The 18,329-nt window shown below is 54.8% G+C and overlaps 1 protein-coding gene across 7 annotated transcripts in view; it reads right to left on the bottom strand.

Annotated features, from left to right (window-relative positions):
• The window catches only part of DLGAP2 (DLG associated protein 2), a 783,073-nt gene that overhangs the window by 397,702 nt on the left and 367,042 nt on the right, over positions 1-18,329 (bottom strand). The gene's annotated exons all lie outside the window — the stretch shown is intronic.

Below are 18,329 nucleotides of genomic sequence, written 5' to 3'. Positions count from 1 at the left end.
TCAGTAAGCCGCCTTTGTCCTGTGGGCCTCGCCTTTCTCAGGGGAAAACAGGGATCGCGCTGGAGTGAGGATTAAAGGAGAAACCACACAAAGGGCTTCATGCCGCGTCCAGGCCCGGAGATCGTCCGTGGTGGCAGCAACGAATGCTCCAAGGGGAAAACTACGGCCATTAGCAGGATTTGTAGATTTAAAGCGACAAAATAAAAATATAGCAACAGCAAAACCGTCTGAAACGTGGTTGAAGCAGACGTTTTCTGCAGCTATTTCCACCGTATTCTTTGGCAACACTGGTGTGCTGAGGGGTGACCCTGAGGCCTCGGCAGACACTGCCTCCACGCTCCATGTTCCTGCGCCCTGGGTCCCCATCATTCCCTTAGCTGGGCTCACACTGCCTGCAAATAACTGAACCGAAGGTCCCCGTTGAGCCCCAGTGGCCAGCAGAGTAATTTTTATACATACTTAAGCCAATCAATCGTCCATAAATGGATTAATCAGATAGAAAAGGCAGACCTCCAGTGAAATCGCCTTGCAACACTCAACGGTAACCAGGCTGTGCTTTTCCCACGTGACTGTGTGTCCAGGAGGCTCGGCCTTGAAAGCACAGCCTAGAAGTACAGCAATGGGTCTGAGAGCCCCCGTAGGGACCTGGAAGGGCTGTGGGGGAGGAGAAGGGCAGGCAGGGGCAGCCGTGAAGCCATCTTCCTCCCTCCCGACACACCTTCACCTGTGCTCTGTCCAGTCCCTTAGACGACTACTCCTTCTGGTCCCTTGCAGGGATGAGCAGCCCAGTTTTGTGTGATGCACTTTGCACCTCAATCTCATGTCCTTCTCACTGGCAAGGTCACGGCCTCGTGGTTTTGGAGACAGGACCAGGGTGCACCTTCCTACTGTGACTTGTCCTCTCTTGTGCACCTCTGCCATGCACCATGGGTCTGTGTCCCCAAAACTCTCAGGTTGAACCCTCATCCCCAGTGTGATGGTACTGAAAGTGGTGGACCCTTGAGGGTGATGTGGTCATGAGGGTGGGCACCCCACAGGATCCCTGCCCCTCCTCCACAGGAGGACACAGCGAGAAGATGCCCTCGTGAACCAGGAAGAGACCTCACGAGACACCACACGGCTGGCGCCTTGAACCTGGACGCCTGGCCTCCAGAAGCGCAGGATTCATCCCTGCTGTAGAGATGGGCTGCCGGGCCTATGGCACTGCGTGTGCACAGCCGGCCATCTGTTCTCGCCCGAGGGGCACGGGCCGCGGGGGGGTGCTGCCTCACTCGCTCCTGGGGAGCTCCCCGACTGCCGCTTGCTGGCTGGGGCTGCGGCCGCCCTGTGCACCTGCACCTCTCCCATCTCCACTCACGGCTGGCGGGAGTCCCGTCCTCGCCTGGAGCCAGTCGGTGGGAGACGGTATGTCACTGCCTCTGTGCGGGAGTGCGTGCTACCCCCCCAGCCGGCTTCTTGCCCCGTCCCCCTCTCCCACGTATCTCTTCTCCCAACAGCTCTGGCCCAAACCGAGCCTGAGCAGAGAACAGGTGCCACCCCTACCACAGAGTCCGAGTCCTGAGTCTCCCTTCCCCCAGCTCCCCATCCTGCCTGATGCTGTCTCCTCCTGAACAAGGCATAGGGCCTGGGATGAGTGGAGGGGAGCAGAAGGGAGGGGAGGGGGCCTCAGTGGCTCAGCTGCTGCTCCCACCTCCCCCGGGGTCTCTGTTCGCAGAGCAAACCTTCCCATCTGCTCTGGGCCACCCAGCGAACCGGGCTTCGTGCCCACGGGCTGTGACCTTGGCCGCAAGGTGTGACTTTGCGGATCCTGGGGCAGAGCTGAGGGCTGGGGGCAGTGCACGCAGAGCTTGACCCCTCCAGCCTCTGTTCCCGCTGGCCGGCTATGCCCCTCGTGAGTGTCCCAGGCCAGGTCAGGACACCACCCTCCGGAGTGTGGTGGCACAAGGTCCCTAGAGCCCCGGCACTGAGGCTGCAGGCATCGCTTCAAAACAACAGGAAGTGTCCCCAGGCTGGTTTTAAGTCAGACCACAAACTGGACGCTTATAAAAAAGCCTTTTCACTTTCAGGGTGATGGGCAGTTCACGGGGTTGGATGGGGGACGTGCTCATTAAAATAAGTCAACCCGTCCAGATGCGCCATGTGAAGGTACACAAGTTTGTGCGTGTGCAGCCTGTGTGAGCATGTACACGCACACACGCACACAGACAGCCAGGCATGCACGTTCCCAAAGCTGACATCCGTGTCTTCGTGGAGGTTCTAGGGACACATTTCCGCCCTGGCAGCTCATCCAGACCAGCCGCTGAGCAACATACTAAGCAGAGTCCGGGGTCCGGCCACCTCACCTCTGGGACCCCGCCTGGACAGAGGATGGCAGGTGGGCACTCTGCTCTCAGACACTCCCGTCAGGGGTCCCTGTGCTCCCAGAAGCCCCCGGGCTCACTCCAGCACCCGCGTGGTCCTGGCCATCTGTCCGTCCATCCTGACCATCAGCACCACCAGGTTCACTCTCAGACACAACACATCAGGCTTGGGGTACAGGAGCTGCTTCTCCCACGGCTGGAAGGCTTGTGGTTTTGTTTGTGTGTTCCCACCCTTCAGCTGTTCCAGAATTCCGGAAATTCCAGCCATTCCCTGGACGAGCGCGTCTCAGACTGTGGACCAGTGTCACCGGGAGCCTGCTAGGCGCCTGTTCCTGGGACCCCCCCCCCCCCACACTCCTGGGCCTCCCCCTAGAAGGAGGTGGCGCTGCTGGTCAAAGACACCCGGAAGAGAAACTTCTGGAGTTTCCGGGTCGGACTGTGCGTTACAAGGATTCGTAGGTTAAATCCCTGCCAGCCGCCTACTGAGCCAAGCTGCACCGAGAGCAGGTGCTCTCTGCCCCGGGTCAGAGGAAGAACAATCAAACCAGCAGAGCAGCAAACGAGTGCAGTCGCCCCATGGAACCCAGTCCACTGACTCGTGCTAAGCAGCTCCGGGGCTCAGGACATGCACAACGGTGAGAAGCGCCTGACCCGCATGCCTGCCTCTCCAGCCCCAGCGACTCTCACACACAAACACAAGGGGGGCTCTGGAGCTCTTCCCAAGGCCGGCTTGTTGTCCGTGAGGGGATGGGCAGAGCCCCACCCAGAAGTGGGTTCTAGACGGTTCTGTCATCCCTGCAGCTGCCCCTCAGTGGGGCCTTCCGAGGGATGAGGGCTCATCAAGGAGGTGCCTGCAATCAAGAACAAATCAACTCCCCAGACTCGTCTTTTGGCAAGATGTCTCATGACTTAGAAATCAGCCCTGGAGTTAAATCCAGCGCCGCGAGATCCAAGCACGACGAGCCTCAAAAGCCCGGCAACGGTTCTAAATTCCATCTCCACACCCAGTGCAGACTGTGGGGTCGTGGAGGTGAGCCGCAGCCCAGGCTCGGTCTCCAGGGCGGCCACACCGGAGGGAGATGAGATTCTGCCCTAGAGGGCAGCCTCCCAGGGTCCCCAGGTCACCCTGGTTGTCAGGACTGCTCCCCAGAACTGCCCCTGCTGGGAACCTCAGGAATGTGAGGTTGCTGTATGCAGACGGGCCTGAAATTCCCCCAAGGGGTGGCAGGGGGACAGGGCACAGATGGTGGGAGACACATGACCTCTGCCAGACCCCAGGCTCCTTCCTCAGGAGACCTTAGACCTCCTGGGTGGAGCAGAGGAGCCCAGGAAGGCTTGGAGGCATGAGGCTTTCATGGGCAAAGAGCTTGGAGCAGAGGCCCGGGGCTCGCGGGCATCGGCGGGGGGGAGGGGGGTCTCCAGAGCGTGGCCTGCACAAGTCAGCCCCGGGGAAGGGCATGCCGCGTTCGACCATCCTGTCACCAGGACACATCGGCCACCTGTTTCCCGTAAGCTCACGTTTACCCAGCATGTGACATAAGGGCACGTGGCTGCATGTGTTTCCATCAGCACCCCCGCTCTGGGGACTCTCCAGCATGACCTCAGGGGGGTACCTCCTCCCCAGGGCATAGATGCGCATCCCCTCTGTGCCTCCCTGTCTACTGCCCTCCAGCTCTATCATCCGCATATCCCCCCGCCCCGTGACGGTGCCTGTGTCGGCCAAACAGCAAACTCAGCACTATCAGGTGAGCAGCCCGCCCACCCCTTGGGCGCCACGGAGGGATGTCACCATCCACCTGGACCACCACGCAGGGACATCACTGTCCACCTGGACCACCACGCAGGGACATCACTGTCCACCTGGACCACCACGCAGGGATGTCACCATCCGCCTGGACCATCATGCAGGGACGTCACCATCCGCCTGGACCACCACGCAGGGACATCACTGTCCACCTGGACCACCACGCAGGGACGTCACCGTCTGCCTGGACCGTCACGCAGGGACGTCATCATCCGCCTGGACCATCACGCAGGGGTGTCACCGTCCACTGGGACCACCACGCAGGGACATCACTGTCCACCTGGACCATCACGCAGGGATGTCACCATCTGCCTGGACCACCATGCAGGGACGTCATCATCTGCCTGGACCACCACGTAGGGATGTCACCATCCACCTGGACCGTCACGCAGGGACGTCATCATCTGCCTGGACCACCACGCAGGGATGTCACCATCCGCCTGGACCGTCATGCAGGGACGTCATCATCTGCCTGGACCACCACGTAGGGATGTCACCATCCACCTGGACCATCACGCAGGGACGTCATCATCTGCCTGGACCACCACGTAGGGATGTCACCATCCACCTGGACCGTCACGCAGGGACATCACTGTCCACCTGGACCACCACGCAGGGACATCACTGTCCACCTGGACCACCACGCAGGGATGTCACCATCCACCTGGATCGTCACGCAGGGATGTCACCATCCGCCTGGACCACCATTCAGGGACGTCACCATCCACCCGGACCATCACGCAGGGACGTCACCGTCCACCTGGACCACCATGCAGGGATGTCACCATCTGCCTGGACTGTCATGCAGGGACGTCATCATCCGCCTGGACCGTCACACAGGGGTGTCACCGTCCACTGGGACCAGCACGCAGGGATGTCACTGGCCACGTGGGCTGTTGCACAGCCCCTCAGTACCTCCTGCATTCAAGGGTCGTCCAATCTGATTCTACACACACAAGGACATACACAGATTCTCCATCTGTGTCAAGCTCCGTGATGCAGAAGACACGGTCCAGGCTGGAGAGGGGGAGTACAACACAGCACGAGGCGTTCGGGGTCTACTTTCACAGCTGAGGAATCACAGGGGAAAGGGCCAGCCTCACAGAAGTCGGGAGGCAGAGCCGTGTCCCTCAAATTCCTACATTGGAGCCCTAAACCTAGCACCTCCCTAAGTGACTAGATGGAAGGAAGGCTTTTAAACGGGGTTAAGGTAAAAGGGGGACGTTGGGGAGGCCCCAACCCGACTGTGCTGTCCCCACAGGAGGAGGTGAGGACACAGAAAGGCAGAGGGACGACCACGTGAGGACACAGGACACACCATGTCTGCAGGGCACCAAGAGGCCTCAGGAGGAACCGGCTGGCCCACACCCGGATCTCAGGCTTCCCACTGCCAGGACGTGACAGGTGCAGGTCTGGGATTTAAGCCACCCATGCGGGGTCTCTGCTACGGCGGCCAAGCTGACAGAGATGCGCATCATAGGAGAGGAAGACGCTCCCTTTCTCCCCTGGCCTGCTCTTCCCTGCTCTCCTTTCTTCCTCTGCTCACATCACTGACACCCTTACGTTTCATGTTCTATATTCTCCTAATATTCACTTTCCTCGTCAAATTGTGACTCCATGAAAACAGTTGCTTTTGGGGAGTGGAGCCACAGCCCTTGGCCTGGAGCAGCTCGCGGCCCACTTGTAAGAGCTAACACAGCCCCGTGAAGAAGTCAATGAGAACGGGACACTTTTCCATCTAGGAAACACCTTCACCCCGTGACACTCAGAGCACCAGGTGACTGAAAGCCGGGTCCGTGCTTGCTGCTGTGTCTGGAAGCCAACCACCACACTCGGGCTGCCACTCTGCCCTTCGGCCCACAGCCCGGGAGATGAGGTTTTGCTGGCGGGACGCACTCACAGCAACCCTCTGCGAACTCCAGAACACGAGACTGCTTTCCCTTTCCAAAACCTGCCTCTGCCACTCAAATCAAAGTCTGCACAGAGGGCTGTGCTCCAAAGGTCCGCCCATTCTGGCACCAGAGACAAGCCCTGGAAATCCACTCCACTGTAAGCAGATGTTTCTGCCTGTCTGGGCGGAAAGCCTGCGCTGAGGGACCACCACGAGGGGAGTGTCATGCCATCGGGAAAACAGCTACCGCTGCAAATGTGTGTGTGCGTGTGCACACGCTGTCCTCTGTGCAGATGCATCGCACGCACGTGCACACACACTCAAGGAAACTGAGCCCGTTACGAAAGAATTTGAGATAATTTACAAAACCAACAATGGAATGCTGAGACCCACTATCTAAAAGGTGACCAACGGCACAGAACGGTTACGAAGAGGAAGAAGCGACAGGGCCCCTACTCAGCAGCGACGCGTCAGTCATGATGAGACGGCGAGGGCGGGGCCTCACCTTCAAACTTTCTCCTATTGTGAGAGCTTCTTCACACCAGGTTAGCTGATGCTCCCACAGATGCCTGGTGGAAAAGTCCAGAAATGGAAGCAAATATTAATCAGGCTAGAATGAAACATTCTTGTGCTTTATGGGAGAATCAGAAATGCTAAAAGCTTCCCTGAGCCTATTGGACTCATTTGGAAGCATTTTGACTGAATGACACGTGTCCCTTCAAACCTGATGTGGCGGTCCTCAGGACAGCAGGAAGGGTCAGACGTGGGCACCTCCCATAATTAAAATGTAAGCAAAACACACCCGCCTCTAACATCTGACAAGATGCCTATCGAAAAGTAGAATCGAATCCTTCGGAAGAGATGTTACAAATGTTTTTCTAGAAATGCCTTAAGAACAGTTATTTCTTTTGAGATTGCTATCAGTTATAAAATAAGCCAAGTCCTAGGGATGTAAGGTGACTCTATTGATCCCACCATACTGCATAGTTGAAAGTGGTGAAGAGAGTCAACCTCAAAAGTTCTCATCACAAGAAAACAATGTGCGACTATGTGTGGTGATGGATGTGAACCAGGTTTACTGTGGACACCGTTTTGTAACACATACAAATAGCGAATCATTCTGTGGCATGCCTGAAATTAGTATAATTCTATATATCAACTGTACCTCAATAAGAAAAAGAATTATTTCTTAAGAAGGTACTGTATGACTCAGATAGGTAGAAAGCATTTTTCTTAGTGGGATACTTAAAAAAAAAAAGCAAGCTTTCTGTCCTTATATGCCAGGCAGCCCTAGGATTTATTAAGGCTTCCCTTTAAAAAACACTTCACAATGTTTTTTATTAATGATACAAATCCGCATATATCAATATAATAAATAAATAAATCCATACGCTCTGATGCTATACTTCAGCCCTAGGTGATCACATACATTTTACCGCCTTCACACTTGGTAGAAACACCGTATCTGAGGTGCACTCTTGCTGCTTTGTGCAAGCTCACTTGGACGGGTGCCTCACAGGCAGAGGCAAAGGGAGAACCATGGGCTGTGGACCCATCTCTAAAGCCCAGGCTGAGCGAGGGATGTCTTCCCTGTGAACGTTTCTCTTCAGCCCTCACCGTTCCGATGCATGTGCTACGGCTGACGCTTCCGTGGGCGCCTGCCAAAGGTACCAGCAAGGTGCACGCGTCTGGCTGCGGTTTGCTGGTTCACGACACGGTGGCGCTCCCCACCGTGGCTCCAATAGGAGAGGGAGGGATGCGGGATTCCACAGATAAAGACCTCTGGAACTTTCCCCACGTAAGGTCACAGGAGGGCCCCGTACACGGGGAAGGGACAGCCTTGTGCGGCACGTGGGGCGGCGCAAGACCAGAAGCCACGGACGCCCTAACGTCTGGGCGGGTGACAACCCCACAGCAACAAGAACAGAAAATCACCACCAAGTGCAAGGTGAGCACGTGCACAGAATGAGTGAATTCCGGGACAGTCACCCTTCACAGGGGTGGCCCGGAGCCAGAAAGGGCAAACATAATTACAAAAGAGGATTCTTTGAGAAGCACAGGATTCTAAATTATAGGTCTAAGTCGTTCTATTTTGTTTCTAGCAGGATAAAACAGCACCTACTGGGGCGAGACCCTGCACCTGCCTCTAGGAGTTTGTGGCCCACGGAGCAGACCAGACAGAGCCCCCGCGAGCTCTGGGACGTGTCCTTCTCAACACAGCCACACCAGCGGCCAGCAGCAGGGCACTGTGACGCACGTGGTCTCCTGCCCAGAGGAAGGAGGCCCGGGGCGGGATCTGGAGGACCTTCTGGAAAATGCTAGCCCCGGCCCCACTCTGCCCATCTCCCTGCCTCCGCACATGCTCCCCTGCCTTCTGGTTAGCCACTCACCATTCAAAGCCCAGGCAGATGGCCTTGACCTTGCACCTACAGCCTCCATCTGTCCCCTGCCCTCAGGCTGCATGACATTCTGGCTCCTCTCCTTACATGTCTGTCTCCCTGTTGGACACGGGTCCCGAAGGGGTTTGTCGCTTGGTCACAATGGTCCCCTCACCTCATCAAGTCAGACCGGAAAAGAGCTTGTGGGATTTTTAAGTTGCCTCTAGATTATTAAAAGTGTAAATCCTGAACCCTAAAATGTTAGTTCTATGCCAAGGACCAACAAATAGCATTGCCTACATCATCTGAAGCAACTGCTCAGACTCTAGACTCCGTTTCAGGATCCCAATCCTCTCGCCTTGAAAAAAGCAGCTGGCAGGGTGGGACAGATGACAACCCCTCCCTGCGATTATTTCCAGTCTCTCTTGTCTGCGGTTTTTGCCACCCACAGTCCCTTGCTCTGTGGCCGCTGCTCCTGTCCACCTGAGAGGAAGCATCCAGGAAGAGTCAAGATGCTCCTTCCCACTCGTAAGGGAGGACGTTTATCACACAAGGTGTGGGCACTGAGCCAGGCCCTGCGCATCTCGCCCAGTTCCCATTTTCACTCCTTAGACCCCATCACACAGTAATACTGCTGTCAACCACCGTCCCGTTTCACAGACAAAGATGCTCCGGCTCCAGGATGGGCGGGCAGGCGGCCTGGCCAGCACCCCTAAGCACAGGCACGCGATGACGCCCTGCAGGGGGGAGTCCGGCCGCTCTGCATCCCAGAAGCATCCGGGCAGCTGTGTCGCAGACACCTGCCTGACACAGCACGTGGGAGCATCCTTGTACGGCAGCGAAGTTGGCCGCGGCCACAAACCGTGGAGGGAGGTCTGTCCCGTCGTTTGCACGCCCAGACTGCCAGGCACGGCGCCGTCACACGGCATCACCACACGTGCCTGAATGACCGCAACCACCGTTTCTTCATTACTGGAGGTAAAAGCTTCCGCTGGTCTTTTTCTAATGGCTGCAGATTGCGGTGAATGAGCGCAAATGAGCGGGACGTGACGTCGTCTACGTGCGGAACGAGGTCAGAAACTGTGAGGTGCCCGCTGGGGCTCTGGGACGAATCGTCCCCTTCCCCCAATCTCTGATACGCTGACCGTCCTGGGTAAACGTTCCCATCTTAACTCCTAGCTACGGGCCTGTCTTACCTGTCCCCACCTTGGGAGTTCCAGTCCCCACCACAGGCTGTTGGGTGTCCAAACGCTTGTGCGTGCCATCCTCACTTAACGCTGGCAGAAACTTCTGCTCAGGTTCGAATTCTGTGTGAAATGAATTCACACAGTTGAAAATACCTTGACACGTGACCCACAGAAGACTATCCGTGTGACTGAGCATATTTGGTGCCATCTATCCCTGGAGGTCTGTTATTTCGTTAACCGTTTGGAGTGACAAGTTAGTGGTTCCGAAGGAGGTCCCATCCTGACGACGTGGCAGGGGACACCCCCAGGCCTTTCTTCACTGCACGACACGGAAATGTCCTTCCCGACGCTGACGGCTCAGACACCGTACCAACAAATTACGGCCCAACTGCTTGCCAAACGGGGAAGCAACATATACTTAACTCCCTCGGGCTTCTTGTAGGGTGAGTCACTGGGCCTGTTGGGAGGTGCTGTGAAATTTCACGAGGGCTCCAATGCTGTTATTATCGTCCCTGTTTTACATGCAGTTACCACGTGGCCTGTGCTATTCTGGTGACACGATGGCATCTTCAAAGTTACTAAAGAGCCACCCCTGCGGCTGCATCTTGACAGAGCTGCTGAGAAGAACTGCCTTGCACGCCGAGACCACGACCCCCCAAAACCCACTCCTGTTTCCTTGACTGTGGCCTGAGCTTGCTCCGTTTGATTTGGGAACAGGGTGAGAATGAAAGGAAGACACACGACGTCTCTCGAGTACCACGCGGTATCTGGGGCAAACGTCTAAGATGCTGGGCCGCGGGCCGCGGGCCGCGGGGTGGGGGCGGCAGGCAGGCGTGGAGGCTGGAGGAGGAGTCGCGTCCAACATCACAGGAAGACTGGGATCAAGTGCAGTCCGGGGACCCTGCGCCTTGCTCCTCAGAGAACCTCCAAGACGACGTCGACCCCTTAGGGCCAGTGCAGGGGACGACTTTCAAAACTGCCCTGCAGACATGCCCACAGCAACTCCCCCGGGACTTTCCTTCTCCCTCAGGGTTATTGTGAGGCTCCAACAGCTAAGTCTGTGGGCGCTGCTCTAAGGCCCACATACCGGTTACAGTGCGTGTGGCCGAGAGCATGACCGCGTGCACAAAAAGGTGATGGAGAAGCACCCCAAAACTCCTTCTTGACGTGGTCACACTTCTGCCGCCGCAGATCGTGATAATAACAAGGAGCTACGTTTGCTATTCCAAGGGCCCCCATATTTTCCAGATGCTCTGACATCATGGAACCCGTGTGAATAATCGCCACGCCACGTGCTCCGTGGCCAGGCACTGCCCTCAATGCCTCGGACATATCGATCCATTTTAATCTTGACACCAGCCCTGCCAACGTGCCCTCACCAGACCTTCCATCTGACAGATGCAGACACTGAGTCATGGAGGGCAGTGGTCCGGGAGGTCACCCAGCTGAGAAGTGGCCACGGCAGGACTTGACCCCAGAAGGTGGTCTCCAGGGTCCCGGCGCTCAGCCGCCAGACCCTCGTCAGCACAGGGAAATGGGAAAGGAAGTGCTGGGGACCCGCATCTGGGGGACATGGTTGAGGGCAGGTCCGGATGGAGCCAGGACTCCGTGCTGTCTGGTTCCGGAGCACTGTCCATGGCTGGCTTGAGCCTGTCTGTGACTATTTAAACTACGCACTGGGTCTCATGGCATTTCCTCATGAGCTAGTTGCTGATTTTTCTCCCATGAATCTTGTATTCTACTGCTTTTCCCTGTGGTTTGGTGTTTTGTTTCCACCATCCTATTCTATTGAAATAGGGATCCAGTAAGTGACCGACAGACATCGGGATGTTCCCTCCCCTCACGATCAAACAACCTCTATATCAAAAGACTCTCACAGCCACTCAAGTGTCCTGTCTGCTCGCGTTTAATGGAAACGTTTGATCTTACGTTCGTGGCACCGCTGGAGTCACCCGTGTCTGCGGGAGACCTAGTGTTACTGGAAATGCCGTGGCACCGAGAACGACCCAGGATGACGGCACTGAGAGAAACTCAACATCTCACAAAGCAGCGCACTCACTGACCCGCACCCCGTGGTCTGGCACGTAGAGCCTCAGAGGCCCCTGTGAACTGAACCACATCACAGGAAGCCACCTCTCGCAGTTTTGTGTAAGGACGCGTGAAGTAAGAGGACAGCAGACAGAGCGTGGCTCACAGGAGGCGCTCGGCAAACTGCAGCCACCACTGTGATGACGGACAGCAGCGCCCTGGTGTTTTCCTGGGAACCGAGTCGCTTCAGGACCCGCTGGGCCAAGCCCTTCGCTCTGCTCTGGCTCCAGACAGACGTTTACCTCCTTTCCACAGCGTACAGGGCTCTTGGTAATGTGAGGGGGACACGCGTAACCCCTGCGGGGGATTCTGGCGCACAGGGAAAGGCCCAGTGCGTTTGGATTCAGAGGGAAGAGCCTGGGTCTGTGTCTGCCTCTTCCACGCTCGGCTCTAGGATTTGGGGCCAAGCAGGCAACTTCCGCAACGGCACGAGCACGTGTCTAAACGGAGCAGGGCCTGGAGCTTGGCCAGCACTCACCACCGTGGGGTGTCTGTGGCGTCACGAGGCCGTGCCTCTCTCCCAGACTTCGCTCATGCCATCTCTGCTCCTGCACCGTGCTGTCTGTCCCTTCCATACCACGTCCGCTCAGCCCCTCTCACTGCCTCCAAGGACCGTGCAGCCCACCCCCAGCTTAGGGCCCAGCTGGAAAGTCCTCACTTACTCTCCGAGACTCAGTCAACCCTGCTCTAGAAAGTGCTCATGCACGACATCCCCCCCACCAACTGCCCAGAAGGAGGGGGACACTTCTCCCCACGTGTCCCGCGGGCTCCAGCGGGCAGTGGTCTCGGCCACACCATCTGGTCCTGCGTCCCACACAGCAGCCTCCGCTCAGACAGCCCTGGGCGGTAAGGGAGAGAGAGCCCAGCTGAGACGTGACAGCACGACGTCCCGTGAGCTCTCACACTCGGGCTCACGTTCGTCGTGCCGTCCACCTCTGCCAGCCATGCCCATTTTCACGGGGTCTCCCGTCTTGAACGAAGGAACCTCAAATGCCTCGTATCTTAATACATGATGTCATCACTAGCTTATCTTGAGATTTAAATTTTCAAGTACACGTTCTAGTATAGTTTTAGGTCGAGGAGTGAGTGATACATGCCTCACAGGCTCCTGGACAGCATGGCGAGATGGCACAGCTTCAAACGAAACGCAAACACACTCCATTTCAGTTCGATGCCCGCCACATAACAGTGACGTGAAAAATACCAAAGTGGCATGAATTAGATGCTCTTATTTCTATTTTATGAGTAAATAAGTAAAGGCCCGGAGACGTGAAATAAATTCACCCAAGGTCACACAGCTAATAAATGGCAGGGCCAAGACTCCTGTCTCCTGGAAGGCTCGCAAGCGCTCCCTGTTCTGTGCGTCTGTTAATAACGATGCCATAGCGTGAACAGGGACCGAGTGCAATTTGCTCTTGCTACCTCACAGGGGGCCCAGGGCCTCGCTGCAAACCCTCCCTCGGCGTGCCCCCCCCCCCCGCCACCTCCCTGCGTGTTGTTCACTGTTTCGTGTACAACAGGAAGGTACCAGCGGCCTCTGCCTCCATAGGCTGCTGCCATCACTAAATCAGAAGTATATTTTTAGCACTTGGAATCCGTTCTGGTGCATAAACATTGACAACTGTTTTCAGCAGTGTGCCGTGTAGACCAGTGGAGTCCACTAATTAGATCAAATGTTCCCATCAGGAAACACACTTGCACACACACACCAAACACCAACCAATCTGCGATCTAAAAATAAATCATTGGGCAGATTACAAATTGGCCATCTTGGCCATTATAATTATTTTCTTTGATCTGTGAATTAAGACGGCTCTGGAGTCCCTGCTCTGCTGAAACCCCACATCTTGTGTGGCTTTCGCACTGGGGAGCCCCCCGGCCTAAGCCCCACAGCCACTGCCCTACCAGGTGCTCCTTGCTGGGTCCCCAGACCACAGCCACTCAGCCAGCGCTCTTCCGCGTCCACCACAGACGCCGCGTCTGCCCCCATCTCCACTTGTCTCTTGAAGGACATCAAGCCTGAACGCTCCCTGTAGCATCACTGCCCCTGCCCCGGGCGGAGCCCAGGCTCCTTGCACTGACACCTGACCATGGCCACCGTGAGCTCCGTTTCTCTCCAGTTGCACCCTGGCAGGTACACCAGAGAAGTCCTGCACCTGTGCGCTCACTGATCCCGAACGTTCCTGAGCCATGACCTTTCCTACTTTGCTAATGCTGTTCCCACCAGTCTGTGAAACCCACTCTCCCCTTCCACCCTGCCCAGGGTCACTGCTCTTGGGACTGAAATTGTCTCTGTCTCTGGCACACACTGAAAGCACATCACATGCTCCGTGGCTGGGATCACTGATTTCCATCTTACTTGGCTTCTAATATTATACACATTACTTTTCCCAACCAGACTGTAAGATCCATGAAGATAGGAACTTGACCCTGAAACGTTTCTTTAAATTTCTGTAAAAACAAAATACTGTCTCATATATACAAAGTGTCCCCCAAATGTCTTTTTCCCCAAAATAATAGGACAAATGACCTGAGAACATCTACAGGAGGCCTGCAGGTTGGTTACCTGGGACGAGCTGGGTCAGGAGCTCGGGGAACTAGCGTGGGTTTGGACAATGATCAGGTGTATCCTAAGGACTGTGATGGACTGTGGTCACATCACATGACACAGCCACATTTATACGTGTGGGGATGTCATGTGGCTAAATACTAAAGCACCATGGTGTTTCTGGATTTCAACTCAGCACACTTTAATTTGGGGCTACGCCAATGTGCACCCTGTATTAGTAACGCTGTTAGACATTTCTAGAACCAAACCAGAAACCTGAACTTCTCTTCATTCATGCCTAGCCCGTCCACTAAACCTCCTCAGCAATCATCACCTGGCCAGAGCATCTGGAGACTGGGCATATAAGACCTGTTTATCTTTGGGGTCCAGCTTGTCTATAGGACAAGGTCTTCAGTCTTCCCTCCTGATGGTTAACTGAATTGTCAACTCAACTGAGGCGCGGGGAACCCAGACATGTGATAAAACACCCAGTGGGTGTGTCTGTGATGGTGTTTTTACATTAACATCGGATAGGTAGACTGCGCAAAGCAGACTGTCCTTCCTAACATGGGTGGGCCTCATCCAATCAGAAGAAGGCCTGAAAAGCACCAAAAGGCTGAGCCTCTCTCCAGTAAGAGAGAATTTGCCCTGCCCACCAGCCTTCAGACTGACACTGCACCATCGGCTGTCTTGGGGCTCCAGCTTGGTAACTCACCTTGCAGATCTTGGAGCTGCCTCCCTCCACAATCGTGTGAGCCAAGCCCTTATAATAAACCTCCTTCTAAATATATACACTTGCATGCCCTGTGGCTCTGTTTCTCTGGAGAACTCCGACTCACATGCTACTCTACGGCTCAGAGAACTCAGCAGACACGTCCATTCTCATAAACAGTCGGCTCTACAGTAATGACTTGTCTGCTGCCATCTTCCTGCACACCAGCTCTCAGATCCGGGTCAAAGCCTTGTTTTCCTCTCTCAGCACCCATGCAGAGCCAGCATCCGACACACATGGTTGTGCAACGGGCAGCTGCCTAAGCAACCAGAAGCCTCTGAGAGCAAGGACTGTGTCCTGTAGACAACAGTCCTCTCACATTGTCCTAGCTGGCCCTCAAATACCTGCTTCCCCAGCTGCTCTCCCCCAGCATCACCGGTGAGCTGGTTCAGGAAGGCCAGCCAGTGAGCGGGAGCCGATGCCACGCGCTCTAAGTGCCCGCCTCCCAGCCTGGCCCCTCCCCCACAGTGTTACTCCCTTCCCGCCGGGCAGAAGGCCAGCCCGGCTGGAGGCGGCCCGGTGTGGTGTTGTGACCTGCACAGCACCGCTCCGCTCCCCCTTGAGCTCTGCCTTGTGTGGCAGCAAGACACCAGTGGCCTGTAGGGAGGGGGAAATGCCCACCCTGCCAAGCAACAGCCATGAAGTGAGGGCAATGGCAGCCTCCTGCACAATTCAGCGTCCAGGAGCTCAGCGGTCTAATTGATGCTGTGTGTGTGAGGAGGATGCTCCGTCCTATTTGCCACAAACAATCAGGGGACCTCAAGGGACTAATGTCAGGTGCCCTTCTTGCACATTTGTATCCAGAACAGGGGGATTCGCACACGTTTACACGGTACGTGGAACAGGACCGTGGGAGGTCACCTATGTGAGCAAGGCACTAAGGACACATAACCTAGCATTGCACGTGCAGAGTGCCACACAGAAATGCTTCTGAAGATCAGCTCCTCGCCCAGCACAACCCAGCAGGGGGATGACTCTCCCCTCCCCCACCCCCGGCCTCCAGGATGCATTCATGAACTTGCAGCCATGAAACTCCCTCCTGTCCTTCAGCCACATTATTCCACAGTATCTACATTCACCCAAAACATGAACTTCTATCAACTCGTCGCAAACAAGGAACAGGAGAAATACACTCTGGGTTGCACAGGAGGTACCAGAGTCATGGGCCACCACGCGGCCAGGAGGAGGCAGAACCGAGTGGCCACAGTCCCTCCACATCAGCCCATGGCGCTCCGGCCACGACCCATCAGCAGCTTCCTGCTGAGGACACGCTTTCCAGAGCTGCGGCCCATCTTCGTGGAAGCAACGGGCTTTCTCCCTTCAACGTGGGTGTTTTCGCACCGTGCATCCTCGGGACCGGGTGATGTGATGTAGCTTTCATTCATCTCACTGCAGACCACGAAAACAGTAGTAGGACGCCTCACGCGTGCACCTGCGCTAAGTGCAGGCTCGCTTGGGGAAATCACAGCCGGCTCATCCGTGGTGACCAGAAGGCCCACGCGGGGGTTTCTGGAGTGTAGACAAGCTTGGCACCATGACTAGTGTGTGTGTTGTGGGCACAAGCACAGCCAGTATCTGGGCACTTTACTGGATGAAACTACATACCACTAAACAGAGCACATTTGGCTTTACAAGAGAAATGAATCTTAATTTCTGTCCTCATTAGTTTGGAAACAATGAAGGACATTTATGTCACTGGGAAGACATATCTGTTTTGATTTGATTATTCAACTTATGGAACTGATAGGAATATAATCTCAATACTCAATAACCCTTTGTGAGTATTTCTCCATTCAAATCCAAACAAGCGACGTGATTTTTCACTTTTATTTTGAGAGAGTGCATGAGCGCAAGATGGACAGAGACGTAAAAGGGAGAGAGAGAATCCCAAGTGGGCTCGGCACGGTCAGCACAGAGCCCGACACGGAGCTCAATCTCACAAACCATGATGACATCATGACCGGAGTCGAGTCGGGCACTTAACCGACTGAGCTACTAGGCGCTCCGTGATGTTTTCACTTTTTTTTTCTTAATGTTTATTATTTATTTTTGAGAGACAGAGAGAGAGAGAGACAGAGCACGAGCAGGGGAGGGGAAGAGAGAGAGGGAGACACAGAATCTGAAGCAGGCTCCAGGCTCCTAGCTGTCAGCACAGAGCCCGACGCGGGGCTCGAACTCACAAACCGCGAGATCATGACAGGAGCCGAAGTCGGGCGCTCAACCGACTGAGCCACCCAGGTGCCCCTGTTTTCACTTTGATTGGCTAGTAACAAACACCAAATACTGTAGTTGCATTTTCTCAAACAAGAATCCAATCTGTATTTCTAAGGGGATGCTTCAATTTTCCATCCACCAGTCACTGTTTTCACATAATGATGTGTGCGCGACAGCCAGAATTGCACGTGGAGGGATCCTTAGCCTATTTATTCTTGGCGATCGCAGGGTGCACATTTAAGGGCATGCTACAGACCCAAAAATACTTTTTGCATTCAGCTGAGAAAATTTCATACGCACACTTACATTGCATAAAACTATTACAACTGCCTAAGTGTATGCTAACGTAGTGATTGGCATTCTGGTATCATTTCATGTGTTTTAGTAAAGCAAACTCTGACTGCAAGAGACACGGGAAAGCAGAATTATTGAAGACGATCCTGCATAAGCACCTTGGAGAGTTAATTACACAATACTGTATTTATTTCACCTTCCTGAATTAAGGAGAAAATATATTTTTAATATTAATAATACCAAATGAATATTGATAGGACAGTAAAGGCGCAGAACTCATTCTGTCAGGGGACTCCCATGCAGGACCGAGACTTGCAGAATCTTGTTTCGAGTCAGGGGAAGGTGTGAGGAATGAGCTGTGGAGTCCTCGGAAACAACAGGCCATGTCTTCTCGCCAGAGCTACCAATTGACGTCTTCCCTCAGGTGTTGCGTGCTCCACGAGGCCTGGCAGGAGAGGATCTCTCTGGAAAGCTGGGTTCCCATCCTGACGCTGGGTGTACCTCCTCTGAAATATTAAGTGATCACGGCAACCAGGATACGCTTTGCCTTTTGCTTTCTTTGGTCATTCAGGGGATTAAAAGAAATTAAGTATAATAAAACACTCTAGGCTCTTTGGCACAATACCAAGGTATAGAAAAGTCACCTGATATTTCTTTTTAGAACCAGTTTAAGCATGTGTGTGTCAAACTTAACTCCTGACATAAACTGGCAGTGTTATTCAGAGGCTCCGAATAAATCTATAGGGACATCCGGCAGGTGAAACGGAGACATAAGGCAGGCAGGCATGTCTGC

The sequence above is a fragment of the Panthera tigris genome, chromosome B1 (assembly GCF_018350195.1).
Source record: "Panthera tigris isolate Pti1 chromosome B1, P.tigris_Pti1_mat1.1, whole genome shotgun sequence".
Lineage (NCBI taxonomy): Eukaryota > Metazoa > Chordata > Mammalia > Carnivora > Felidae > Panthera > Panthera tigris.
The sequence above is the reverse complement of the archived record's forward strand: the minus strand, read 5'-3'. Positions and strand labels throughout refer to the sequence as shown.